The sequence below is a fragment of the Diadema setosum genome, chromosome 12 (assembly GCF_964275005.1).
Source record: "Diadema setosum chromosome 12, eeDiaSeto1, whole genome shotgun sequence".
Classification (NCBI taxonomy): Eukaryota; Metazoa; Echinodermata; class Echinoidea; order Diadematoida; family Diadematidae; genus Diadema; species Diadema setosum.
In genome coordinates this window covers 6,855,937-6,870,383 of record NC_092696.1, presented here as the reverse complement: position 1 = coordinate 6,870,383, position 14,447 = coordinate 6,855,937, and the positions used below count along the sequence as shown (strand labels likewise).

Below are 14,447 nucleotides of genomic sequence, written 5' to 3'. Positions count from 1 at the left end.
ACATCCTGGACTATCCAATTGCAGATGTTTGGAAAATAAACTTATGAACACTAACCTAGATCTATTCTTCCTCATTAGTGTTTAATGATAGAGTCTCAGTCCCTCCTGTTATCGGACACTTCATTTAAAAGAAAGGACATAAAACATGACACCGCACACTAATTTGTTAGCATATCAATCTGATATCAATTGTGCTTTATTTTATTTTCATACACTTCAGTTACATCAGGTATAATGTGTACACAGTGCGATATCACTCTGTCCACCAGACATGTATGGCTGGATTGATTTCTCCGAGCATGTGCATGATGACCTGGATTCTTAATGAACGGCAAAGCTTTAATGCACACATCATGAGCTTCAACAGTTAATGTCTTCTTTATTGATCAATAATGTATGCCGTATGTGTGGAACAGACCATTTCTGTATTATATTATTGCAATTCATGGATGCTTCTTTTCTTACAGCCTAGTAACGAAGCACTTCATCCACCTGCTCCCTCAAATTAACTTCCTTAGTCAGATAGTCAAATAGCTGTTGCTAGGTGGGGCAAGACTGCGGCAAGCTTTGTGCTAACCGTAGGGGCAACGTTTGTGAACAAAGCATGCATACAATTTGAATACGTTGCCAAAACGGTCTATTGATAAGCATGATAAGAGTGGAGTAAGCGGGAAGGTAAATTTGAAGTCAAAGACCAGACTAATTACTCCTCATAATGACACCACACTGAAACAGAGAGAAAGAGAGAGAGAAAAGACAGCCGGAATCTTTTCTTTTGTGAAAGACATGTGCAGCAGCTCTATGGTGTTTTTGTTTTGTTTTTTGATAAAGAAAGTCATGACATACAGTGCACTTCCGTTTTACGGTTATAACGAAATTTCAGTTAAATGGATCGTATAGTTTTGGTTGAGACCTAATTTCAGGTTTCTAACATTTTTGGTAAGATAATGAGAAACCTCTTATGAAATATGAAAGAGCATGTAATTCTATGAGGAATTCAACTTTCATTTGATGAAAATTGGTTTTGAAATGGTGGAGATATCCAAAAAAGAGCTATTCTAATAAAGTGTGGGACCCACACTTTATTACAATTGCTTTTGTTTTATTTTGTTTTGTGGATGTTTCGGTCATTCCAAACCCGATTTTCATCAAAAAATTTTGAATTCCTCTTAAAATGGTATGCTCTGTACTATATATTAGTGTTTTCTTGGTATCTCGCAAAAAGTTAAAAGCCCAATTCTCATCTCCACCAATACTGTACCATCCCTTTAAGGTGAATAAAACATAGTTGTTTGAAATAATTCTCTTAGGAAACTCACCACATTTGGAGGTCATCGGACAAGAAACTTAGCAAAGGACGTATGGTAGAAAGGGAGCACCTCACTTCAGTGTCATTGGCTTGATAGGCGTTTAAAAGTTCTTTTGATTTCGCTTTTGAGCAAGCGACTGTCGTAGTACAAGATACACTCTATCTAATATATCAATAAGCATGATTAGCAAGAGTGATTATGTCCAAGTACTTTTTATTGACTGTTTCTTTTACTTTTCATCTTAGATTTCATTATCATGATCAGCAATAGTTGTTTTGAATATCCATTTTTTCTCTTGCCAAAAACGTCATGTCAACTGCAGTATAAAATAATCCCATTACATGTTCTTCATAGATTTCTTATCTCTAATATTCATCTGTAATTGCATTATGAACTTCATATTGTGTTTATAATCTCAATTGACATCTTCACTTTGATGCGGATAATCAAATTCCCTATTTGTGATATTCATTTAACATACTTATGTGTAATCGACGTGTAGACTTTTCAACATTCAATGAAAATTCAAGTCATGTACTTTTTTAATGGATAGGTTTAATTTGAATACTCTTTTATGATATTTTTTCAATTCATATGCGAAATTGAATACTCGGAAAGAATTGGGGACAGGTGCAGAAGGAGTTGAATAACCTTTGCCGAAAATGTACGCGCATTCTGCCGTCAGTGATTTAGAGTCCGCAAATCGGTTTAAGTAGTTGATTAGAACGATGACAAACGGTTTTGAATTACGAAATTTTGATGCCTGAGCAAATGTAGCAACATTGAATGCTCAGTCTAATATGAAATTGAATGACAAAACAATGAAATTAGCCGAAAAACCTGTATCATAAAGCACATTTACTATTACTTCACTTATCCATTCTCGAGAAAGTCTAACTAGGATTAACATAAAGTTCTATATTCACTTGATACAGCAAATGTGGTCCTCGAAATAGCTGTGAAACATTTAACCTATTTTCTAAAGACATTATTGAATTATGATATTTGGCAAATAATATAAACCAAACACACAGTGAAATGTAACAACCTCGTCTTATCCCGAGGACAACTCCAATACATGCCATTCGTACTTCTACTTGTCCTATAGCTGGCGATGGAGTTGCGTGTCGTCAGATCTCTCTTTTTTGCTTTTCTGGTCCTTCTTTTTTCTCTCTGACCTTCATATTATTGTACTGTACTTGTGTTCCTAATTCTGCTATACAATACTGCGTCTTTTGATTATGTGCCAATTCTTTCTGTTTCTGTTTATTTATTTATTTTTTTTTGCCTGATCAACAATGATATTCTGGTAAACACTGCTCAAAAGAATATAGGACTGTCACATTTACCATATCTAAAGTTTGGATGTCCTCAGAATTAAAAAAAAAAACACAGTCTATGCTGTTTTTCTATATTACCCTCAACATGTAATGATAATAATGATAATAATAGTGGACACTTATATAGCGCCAGGTAAACCTTTCAGTGCTCATGGCAAAAATGAAAAGATAGATGTACACATGTATATATGAAGAGTGTACCGATAAGTCCATTTTTGAAGATTTTGAAGTGCTGTCTCTGTCATAAAGTACAAAATAAAATATTGGTCACTACATATAAAAGTACATTTTTGAAGTTACGGTCAAAAGAAGCCAAAATTTCCTTATTATTCTCTTTATTTTTCTTGACCTTTAATCGCAAATATCTCCATTTGGCAAATATGAACTTATCGGTTTTTGCGAACAAACTCGTCATATGCATATACATGTTCAAACATGTCAGCAGAGAACAAAAGGGCAAACAGCAAACAAACATATACCAGATAAAGAATACAATCGTTCCGAACATAACAGACAACAAGTATAGTCCTCATGGAGTGTGAGAGGAACAGATACGTTTTAAGTTTGGATTTTAATGTTTCTGTAGATGACAGTTGCGTTAACTGAATAGGTAACTGATTCCAAAATTATGTCCCAAAACGGAAAAAGCACGATCACCCCAATCCTGTTTTACTCTCTGTGTTTGGAGTAACAATGCATCTGATGATGAACGTCCGTTACTAAAAAAAAAAAAAAAAAAAAAAAACAAACAAACAAACAAAAAAAAAACAACTTATTCTGAATAGCTAAATATAGATACGATATTGGTGCAATATTGTGTTTTTTTTTTGAGTGATCCACCCTTCACAAGCCTTGTTTTTCAGTAGATCAATCTTTTCACGTCACTATATTTATTCTATTTACTTATCATAATGTAAGTCCTATTGTAGTGTACAATGTATTTGCATTATCTTTCGTTGTTGGCTGGATAAAGCGAAATTGAATAACGTGGAGATATCAAAATGCGGCAATATTTTCATTAGAAGGAATTGTTTTAATTTTCTTTCTTTTGTTTTGTTTTAAGAGACAGGGATATACACTGTTTCCTAACCTTTGGATAATAACTGTTTTATTGCCTTCGCTGTCATGAATAAAGACTAAAGCACACAGCCTTTACAGCAGAACACCTGGGGACAAGGATCTTTGTTGTATGGCAATTAGTCTCGATTCAGCAGTATAGAGATATAAAAACGAGCCCAAATTGGTTAAAAGTGCTTATATCATGACTAAGCTACTCATTTAGAAATGCTATCATGGCTCAATAAGCATATCTACGCCCCCCCCTCCCCCCCCCCCCCCCAAAAAAAAAAAATGACACCACACAGGATTTGCCACCTCAGGTGCTACCAATTTCTGGCCTTGCCCATGGACTATAGATGCACGCAGTACGTGCCGAGTCCATGCTAATGCGATAGTCGCCCGAGTAATGTACACGAGCAATATCCACAGCTACATAAATCTGAGCCTTTGAGAAAAATCAAAGTCATTGTGTGTCGGGGAAGATATTTGTAGCATTTTAATCTGTCTTCCCCATTATACGTGTCTAAAACCAAGCAGCCATGACTACACAGTCGTTAAGGAGACAGCGTCACCATTGCCATTAGCACAAAAATTAAAATCACTCACACATTTTAGACTACAACAAATCATAATACTGAATAAACTCTAACTTAAGAATTCTTACGGAATTAGCAATACACTTATTTACGATTCATTGCACCTTCCTGCTGATATTTGTGAAGGTGCTTCTTGGATGTGGTTTTGATACTTCTAAAGTTTCTTGACTAGGTTTACGTGCTAAACGATTGTCGCTGGTCAGCATCGAGGCTGGGGTAGAACTGCGTTATCATAATTCCAATAATTGTAGCTCCGACCCTTCCGAACGTCCTCTTTGCTCTATACTGAATCCACAAGCCATATAGTGCAAGATATCTATGTGCATGATCTGGATCCTCCAGGGTTTCTTGTAGTGGGTAGTGTCTGTATTCGCTGTGTTCTATTTCAGGTACCTGCCGCCTGGTTGAGACATAGAATAAAAAAGTAGATAAAAAAAAGGAAACTTATTACGTGCGTTCATAATTATGACCGTATACAGGTAGAAATTACACTTTTATTCAATGCCTTTTTTTTTTCGTAAGCAAGGTTTCCAAATGTTTGTACAAGTAATTCCCCAGTCATACTTACCTTCGATTATGATGCATAGTCTGTGATTGATAGCTGAAAAGAAGAAACCAAGATAAAGATGTTAATTGCTGATGTATTGACGCGCTTAATCTACATTTTTAAGAGAAATTAGCCTTGATATGGCCAGTGTTGTAAGTACTTGAATTTGATAAACATTCAGCGTGCCATTATTCGACCTAAAGGAAGAAGACGGTGTATGTCACATCCACTGAATGATATCTGGTTTATAGTAGTTATGGAAAAAAATATCATTTCACAACAAATTTCAAAAGACATTACATCATCCGTCTTGGAAAAAATAAAAGGGAATATACCTGTATAATGTTATATCAACTACAATCACCTCGGTGGGAGAAGAGAGTTGTTTTCGCCTGATAACTGCAGCAACACACACAGCCACTGATAAGATGAAGGCGATTGTTAACAATACTGCAGTGGTGGATTCCTGGTGTAACACTCCTTCTACAGTGTGCATCTCCGGACAAAACGTATCTGTTGGGAGACAACAAAGACAAGTGCCATTTGAATTCAGGATAAACATTATGATTATAAGCACGCAACTACTCACATAATTTATCAGACAGCTCACGTCAACATTTCCAACAGTAGTCTATTTTCTATTTTTTTGTTTTGTATCGATGAAAGCTTGCAACCCATCTACGTGTCGATCTGTGAATGTTTTATATCAATCGAAAGACACCCACCGGGATAAGAATAACGTCAATGCGTCACAACTTTAGCTGTGTTGGTGTGATGTGTTGGGATCTTTGTGATAACTGATATTGGGAAAAGGATGGACAAAAAGAGAGAAAAAAAAATGATACAAAACAAACACCTTATAACACAGCCCCCCCCCCCAAAAAAAAAATGAAACAAAAAACAAAACTGAAAATAAAACAAGCTCGAAAGAGTAACCTACATGTATGAATACAGAGTGGCACAAATGGCGTACGCGGCGAAGCAAATACAGTGTACTCCCGATATAAAAAAAAAAAAAAGTTCTCGCGACCGGCAGTTTTATTTTGTTATATTGAAAATTTCGTTATAACTGAACAAAATATAGTACAAGATGAGAACACTAATACCATTCGCAAATTTATGTTATTTATTAAATACTCATCAATTTTAAATGCGATGGTACCTAGATAATTTCGTCTTAATGTTAGCAGTAAAGTTTAAGCATAAAGTTGTTTGAACTTCCGTGCTTAGTTTGGATAGGCACTTCTGAAAACTGGTGCTTAAGATTCGGCTACAGTTCATTCTTCCAAACTTTCGTTATTCCTATAGTTCGATATTACGGAAGCTCGTTATTCCTATGGTTCGATATTACGGAAGCTCGTTATTCCAAGGGTTCGCTATTCCCAAGAGTCATCATTTCGAAGGTTTGTAATGGACAAAATGAAACAAGGCTCGTTATTCCGAAAGGTTCGTAACGCAGAAGAAGTAATAAGGTTCGTCATTCCAGAGATTCCTTAGTCCGAAAATGAGATAAGGTTTGTATTGCCAAAGGTTTGTTTGTTACTAATCTTTTTTTTTCTCTTCCGGATAAACGAACAGTTTTCCATACTCGAAATCTCGAATATTCAGAATAACTAACGTTATTTCAATTTCTGATTGACGAACCATCGGAACAACGCCTCAATTTGTAGTAATAAAGAAATCCATTTCATTTTCGGATGTATGTGTATGGAATTTTTGAAAAAATGAACCGTCAGAACAAATTATAACACGAGTTCTCGAAAACAGTTTGTAGCACAGTGACCGAATTGGGCAATTCATTTCTTTTTTAATCACACTGAAATGTAAAGCAGAGACAATGCAGAGACGCTCTGTATTCAAAATGTTTCTTCCACTTTGTCATTTTGTAAGCAATCCGCCTTTCGTTATAGTGGTTCATCTTTCTCTTGTTTTTATTTACCAATGGCACTCTGAAATGACTTCGTTACAACGAGAATTTCTTTATAATCGTGTTCGTTGTATTCTTGCACCATAGACTTTAATGATGGTAATTTCCTGAACTGAGCTTTTACTTCGCTGTAACGAAATTTTGCTATGACCGTGTTCCTTGTATTGTTAAATGGAAGTGCAGTGTACCACAGGAATATGTGAAGGCACGTCTATCCGCCGTGGGTTTGTTACATGTATGACACAGCGTCTTCGAGCCTGCAATAAAGCCATAGGCATTCATGACCTCACAGGTAATAATGGTGCAGCGATTGAGTACTGGTTTGATAGTGATCGGTGTGGAACCATAAGTGGACCACGTGACATTATTCACTGTGATGACGTATGAGTGGAAGTCTGCCTGTGGTTGGTACTCTCTAGGCACGTGACACGACACCGCGAACATTACGTCATTATCATCGCCCAGAAGCTCAGAGACTTTGATTTCAATTACGCTGTCTGTAATAAAAAAAAACAAGAAAGAGGTAAAATATGAATTAACATCAACAACACAAATCACAGTATTTAATTAGTTTTGATGACTTTAAATGCATTCGTTAGTCACTATTCTTTGCATGGTATTTTCTACGAAAAGTCACTTCAACATGGAAAGCATTGGTAGTCGCACACACTTTGGAGGCCTATGTTACCTCAAAAAGTCATTAAATGCTTGCTTTTTCTCCATTGGTCAGTAGGGCACGTGATTGGGAGTTCGTCTTTCCTCTACTGACCATGAGTCAGGATGGAGTTTATTCTGTTTACATAGCATCTGGTACTTAAAGAATAAATGATATTGGCGCGTGATTGATACACATGCGGCTCTACACTGTACGTTGAATATAATCTGTTCATAGTCTTTTAAATTTTGTATTCTTTTTGTTTGCTTTTTTGAATCTCAGCAAAAATGCAATGATCTCTTAAAACCATGAAGCTTGGATAGTCATGATAGTACTGTAAACAGACGTCTAGACGAGTTATGCTCGTCAGGGTTGTGGGTAAACGACGGAGAACAACCTGCATTGACCTTATAATTATCATTTTAATAAAATACACTTTTATTAGCATACAGAAACTGCCACTGCCGGTTTAACATTTACGCACCTCGCCGAATCAACGAAGATTTGCAAAATACTCGTAATAATTGTGGTGATGAGAATGTCGGCTAATTGTTCCTTTGTTCATTCCAACCACTTTTAATCTTATAATAGTGAATATAAGGCTGACCCAGTGCTTACCTTCATCTGTAGGACAGTATGTCTTTTCAACCGATGTAGAGCCAACTCCATTTTGACCAAGGCAAGTCACGCGTTTACACCTGTCTGGACGAGGTGCTATGATAAAGAAGGGACCTCTGACGACGAAACTATATCCTGGTCTACCTTTATGACGAATGCATGGATAGGAGGGTAAGGCTGAACACGTGGTTCCAGTTGACACGTGACCAAAAGGTTTCCTCCTGGATGGTTGGCGTCCTGTTGTTCCTGAAGTCTAATAACTGACAGGGCGTCTGCTGTAGTTGCATCTATCCATGTATGGTGATCAATAAAGTGAAGGATTTGTAAGATATTTGTATCATTATATCGAAATATTTTAGACAATACTTAGCACTAAAGCGTGAAAAATCATAGTAATATCAGGGAGGTCTCACCTTCCTGGTATTATCAACGACACCACAAAATTCTGTGTCTTTCCTGACAAACTTTCACAGACAGAAAAGGCTACGGAATAACATTTCGAATGCATGATTCATACTCTAGCAATCGCTCATATCCGATCAGTTCCTGGACACAATTTTCTGCACTTTTCTACTGTAAACTTTTAATATTGCACCAAAGATGCATTCAAATAATGAATAGCTCTTACAAACAGACCAAAAATAGTTACGTTTTGGACAGTAAATATATGTTGTCGTTGTATTTCTGAGTCCGTTGCTTCCTTTGCACGACACGTCCACACACCATCGGGGAAGAGGAAAAAGACGAGTGTGAGGTGAAGACGATCTGGAGAGGACGACGCCATTAACGTTTATCTCATACATTGTGATGGGTGGAGATGATTGGTCGTGAGGAGTCACGTGACACTCAATGATAAGACCAGGCTTGACGTCAGGGTCCGGTTGATCGTGAAACTTGATGTTTATCACATCTTTTGATGGAAGCTCTAAATCAAGGCAGAATGAGGGAGTTTAGGAAATCGAGGTGAATAGTTTATTCATATCATATTTTGTACTTTCTCTGCTTTACTCGACGGAACTGCAACTTTTTTTTTATATTTTCATAGTTAAATATCATATATAATCCTTCATGTAATAGAACAGTGGTCCACCCTTTATTAGCCCCAAACGCAGTTATATTTTTCCTCTGGCCGGGTTAACCTTGGAGCTGCTATACACCAAACAGCATTTTGACTGATCCAACGTTCGTCAAGCATTCAAATTCATTATCTATTTGTACCAAATACCTAACTTTGACCCGACACTATAAAGAAATGCTTTAGCCGCCTAACATCAAATTGATTGTTTCGCTATTTCCATGCTCTCAGAATTCTCATCTTACTTTAAAAAATATGTGATTTGTTTAGCTTAAATATATCAAAACGTTCCAAGGAAACAGTATGCAAGTCACCGATTAATAATAATAATAATAATAATAAAGTACATTTATAATGCGCCGTATCTATCATTAATGCTACTCTCAGCGCATGAGAGCCTGCGTACTTCAACACATACTGTGTACAACCCTCCAAACCCAGTCCACATGATAATACATTAACATTAACAAAAACTACAATTAAACAAATATGATTTATCTATGATTTAATAAATGCATTTGGGTTACAATCCCTTAAAATTTTCTTTGCAGATGTATAGGAAAAGACAGAATTTTCGTGTTCATCTCTATAATTATCTTCATAATAAATGAATACAACTATATCTTTTCGTAACACACACACACACACACATATATATATATATATATATATATACAGCAAAAAAAAAGAAAGTAAACACTTTTTTGAGATCACATTTTTCATAGAAGATTTTGGTGAAAATCAATGCATTTTATAGCATATTAAAGGTAATCTAATTGGCTATCAGGTTAGTAGGTTAATAAACAAGTAAACTTTACGCATGAGTGAACATATTCATTTCTGCCCTCCAAGGCACAAAAGTAAAAAATGCAAAATTTGATAGGTTGTCTTTCATTTGGCAATGCCCTTCACGATCACAATAACAACAAAAAGCCAGTTTAACACAATGAGAGAAAAGAATGAAATAGCAAAAACACGTTTTTGTTCTCTGTATCTCTTTATAACTTCAAACAAAAAGAAAACGGGAAACTAAAGGAGGGAAAATGAATTTTCTGTCAGCTTAAACTTCAAACGACATAGGAAGCAGTGGCATAAAGATGATTAACATAATTTCTTTATTTTACTCTTCTTATTTAGTAATGTAAGGATTCATGAGATAAATTTAAGAACCAAATATTATTTGCAATTGTCCTAATTTGAAAACAAATTGAAATTTCTACCATTTCTGTTAATATTGCTTCTTCTATTATTTCATTGGAATATGGGTTTGACCTAAGATTCTTCATTTTTCTCCCTTATTTTTTGGCCTTTATTGCTATTTTGGGCTTCAAAGATATGATAGAGATCAAAGGTTTATTTTTGCAACTGAATTCATGTATCTAATAGTGTTAAATTTGTATTTTGTTCTTATTGTTATATGGAAGAGCACTTGCTCATGAAAAACAACTTGTTCAATTTTGCAATTTTTGCTTTTGTGCCTTGGAAGAGAAAAACAAAGATGTTCACTCATGCGTAAAGTTTCCCTTTTTATTGACCTACTAGGCTGATAGCCAATTAACTTACCTTCAATATGGTACATAATCTATTAACTTTTAGCCAAATATTCTATGAGAATATGAGTGTGTGTATAAATGGTCTTGATTCTCAGTTAAAGTTAATTTCATGTGATGTTCCACAGGGCTCCTAGGCCCACTATTGTTTATTTTGTACATTAACGATCTTCCCAGTTCCTCGCCAATTCTTTCCTTTATATGTTTTGCTGACGACTCCAATCTGTTTTTTACACACAGAGATCCTTATACTCTTGTTAACACAATGAATAAAGAACTTAAATCTGTGCAATCTTGGATATACGCCAATAAATTGTCACTTAATGTCGATAAAACTCATTGTATGCTTTTTAGCAACAGTCTTAAAACCCTTCCTTGTAACATTAAATTTAATGAAACTGAATTAAATCAAGTTAGTAGTATAAAATTTCTAGGGCTTTTTATTGACAGTGATTTGTCTTGGAAATCCCACGTCAGTTATTTAAGTAATATTCTTTCCAAAAATACGGGTGTTCTTAATAAACTGAAGAATGTTTTTCCAAGTCAAATCCTGCTTAATCTTTATTCTACATTGATTACTCCGTACCTTAATTACGGTATTCTTGTTTGGGGGAATGCACCTACAAATCTTCTTGACATACTGTTCCGTGTTCAAAAACGCGCCATCAGAAATATCAACCATGTTGGATATTTGTCCCACACGAATGATTTATTTTTCAAAATAAGATACTGAAAACATCAGATTTATTTAGTTACAACGTCGGCATATTTATGTATAAATTTTCTGCCAAGGAGTTACCGGATGTTTTCACTCGCATGTTCAGGAAAAACTATTTGATTCATAATTATCCTACCCGCCAAAGTGACGCATTTCACCTTCCACGTACTCGAACAATTTTCGCTAAAAAACCGATAATGTATACGGGCCCTAGATATTGGAATGACCTCTCCCCCGAAATAACAAGCTGCTTGTCTTTATATTCCTTTAAACGCAAATTAAAAGAGTCTTTATTGAGTGCATATCTTGCAGAAACGGAATAATTGTAATGTCTTATGTAATATTGTGGTATGTTATTGTCCGATCAAACATTCTTGTCAACACGCTGCAGATTCCATTTTAAGGTCTTGCTGTCAGGCTCTCCGAATTCATCATTATCAATTCTACATTCTACTTCGCTTCCCTATCCTCCTCTTTCCCTCTTTCTCTCTCTAGCTTTCTATACAGAGCTTGACGGCGGACACCAAATGGCTTGATAGCTGTACATGTTACTTCTTGTGTCTTACTGATAATATCCTGGCGATAGCATTTAATGCAACAACAGTTTATAGTGTACATTATGTATATACCTAAGTAGGCTTTATGATTATGCAAATCATGTTGTCCTACTGAAACCAATGATATCTCGGTCACAGTAATAGTTCAAATTTTAGTTTTGTTTTTGTTTTGTTTTGTTTTTCTTATTTGGCACTCTTACATCATCTGGTCTTATCTACTATCCGTTCTCCGTTTCTTTTTCACAAACACTGATTACTCGGGGCTTATAGCCAAACAAGCTTACTTTCATGTAGGTCCCGCCATACTTTTCTTTGATCAACCCCATCTCGATTTCGAATTTGACTAGTTATTACATATAATTACTGTGTTATCACCATGTATATTGTTGTGTTTTGCACATTGTTTACAAGGTGAAAGAACTTGTTTGATTTCTGTTATAATGTCCACAAATGAGAAGTATGGAAATAAAATGAATTGAATTGAATTGAATTGAGAAATATAAACTTGAAAAAGTGTTTACTTTCTTTTTTGCTGTGTGTATATATATATATATATATATATATATATATATATACATATTATATATGTGTGTGTGTGTGTGTGTGTGTATTTATGCTTCGTTATTAGTGCTATGAATATAATATGTGTCATATATGCACGTCAACGAAAGAATTTGCCGATTTTTGATTACTTGTAAATATCCTCAGATAATTCATGTTAATTTATTTGATTTGATAACATAGCCAGTCAAGAAGGAAGATAGAAATGCAGAATGCCTCAATTTGTTAACACCAAATGACTTTTCAGAACGTACGAAAGTGTTTCGCTGCGTCCACACGAGAAATACACAATCCAATAAACCAAACTGATAAAATGTTTTGTGCCAGGTTAGATTCATTACGACTGAACTGAATACGTGCCATGTATACATTGTATTCAGTTTAATTCTATTCAGTTAACTTCTTCCTTTAGTCTCCTAATTACTCCCTCTTCTCGTCTCCTTCTGTTTACTTTTTCTCTCTCTCTCTCTCTTTCTGTCTGCCTCTCTATCTTTAAGCTCTATTCAATGTAAAAGCATTGACACATTTAAACTCTACGGTCAAATTTTCATGCGTAGAATTTCAGCCCGTTTTAATGTAAAAAGAATCCTAAAAGACATTTAAACTCTACACGTGTAAAATGAAATTATCTTTAATCGTATGTGCCTACGTGTGTGTGTGTGTGTGTGTGTGTTTGTGAGTGTCTGTCTGTCTTTTTATGTGTGGGGTGTGATGAATGTGCGTTTATGTTGCATGTACTCCTAGATCTTGAAAAAGTGAATGTTTGCAGGAAAAGTGAAATAACTACGAAAACACAACAGAAAAATATATCAGATGAATTTGAAAGGAAATTTGGCGGAAATGATCGCTAGAAGACGAAATAGTTTCTGATTTTTGTAGCGAGTGTGAAGGACGAATTTGAATTGTTAATGACGAGAATGTGTGACAAGTGACTAAATTGAATAGACTTTGTTCGAAAATCATTGACGAAAGACGAATTTGAAACTAGTATTGGCATATTCTAGATTTCTCGGGACGAAATTGAACTACAAGGCTATGTAATTGAATAAGAAAAGTTTGAAAATAAACTGGAAAGCATAAAATTATCATCCTTTCTTTCATTCTGTTTTCTGTCACACTTCTTCTCTGGCTGTTCATTTTTAGAAATAGGATGGTCCGTTAAAAGATATATCGTCCTTGCGTCTGCAAATATCTGTTGCGTATGCCGATCACCTCGGATTTTTTCGTTTGATAACTTCGTGAACTTTCATCCACTCTGGAATTTCATACCCGGATAACTGAACATACTCGTCATGATGCAATCGCATGTCTATCATACTATTTTTCTCTCAACCACATGAGCATTGGCAGAATAAGTGGAAGCGGCTTACAATGGCAATCTCGTCTCTAATATACTCATACGATAGAGACTTCAAACCACATGGAAGCAATTGGAGTTTCTTAGTGCGATATACCGGTTTTATTCTCTTCATGATTAGCATTAATATGACAAGGCAATCGTGTGCTTGAAATTATCATGATTTTATCGCTACAAGTAACATACTCATGCTGTCACATGATTACACAAAACCTATGGTAAAATGGTACAAATCTACCTAAGCCTTTAATTACAGTTTAAAGGGGAAGGCTAGTAACTGATCAGTGGGAATCAGTGGAAACGCTGGGAGATGATTTAGATTGTTCCAATCCTTATGGGATTCATTCAAGAGTTCATTGTATATCTATTGTGTGAAAATGATTTGCTTCAGAACGGTCTCATACTCAAGTAATGTGCAGATTAATGCTCCGTCACTGACCAGGGACGCTAACCTGGAAGCATTAAACTGCACATTACTTGAATATGAGACCATTCTGAAGCAAATCATTTTCACACAACAATAGATATACAATGAACTCTTGAATGAATCCCATAAGGCTTGGAACAATCATCTCCC

At 35.4% G+C, this 14,447-nt stretch overlaps 1 pseudogene; it reads right to left on the bottom strand.

The window, feature by feature from the left end:
* Positions 1 to 4,879: 4,879 nt before the first annotated feature.
* Positions 4,880 to 8,855, bottom strand: LOC140236014 (uncharacterized; annotated as a pseudogene).
* Between the last annotated feature and the right edge of the window lie 5,592 nt (positions 8,856 to 14,447).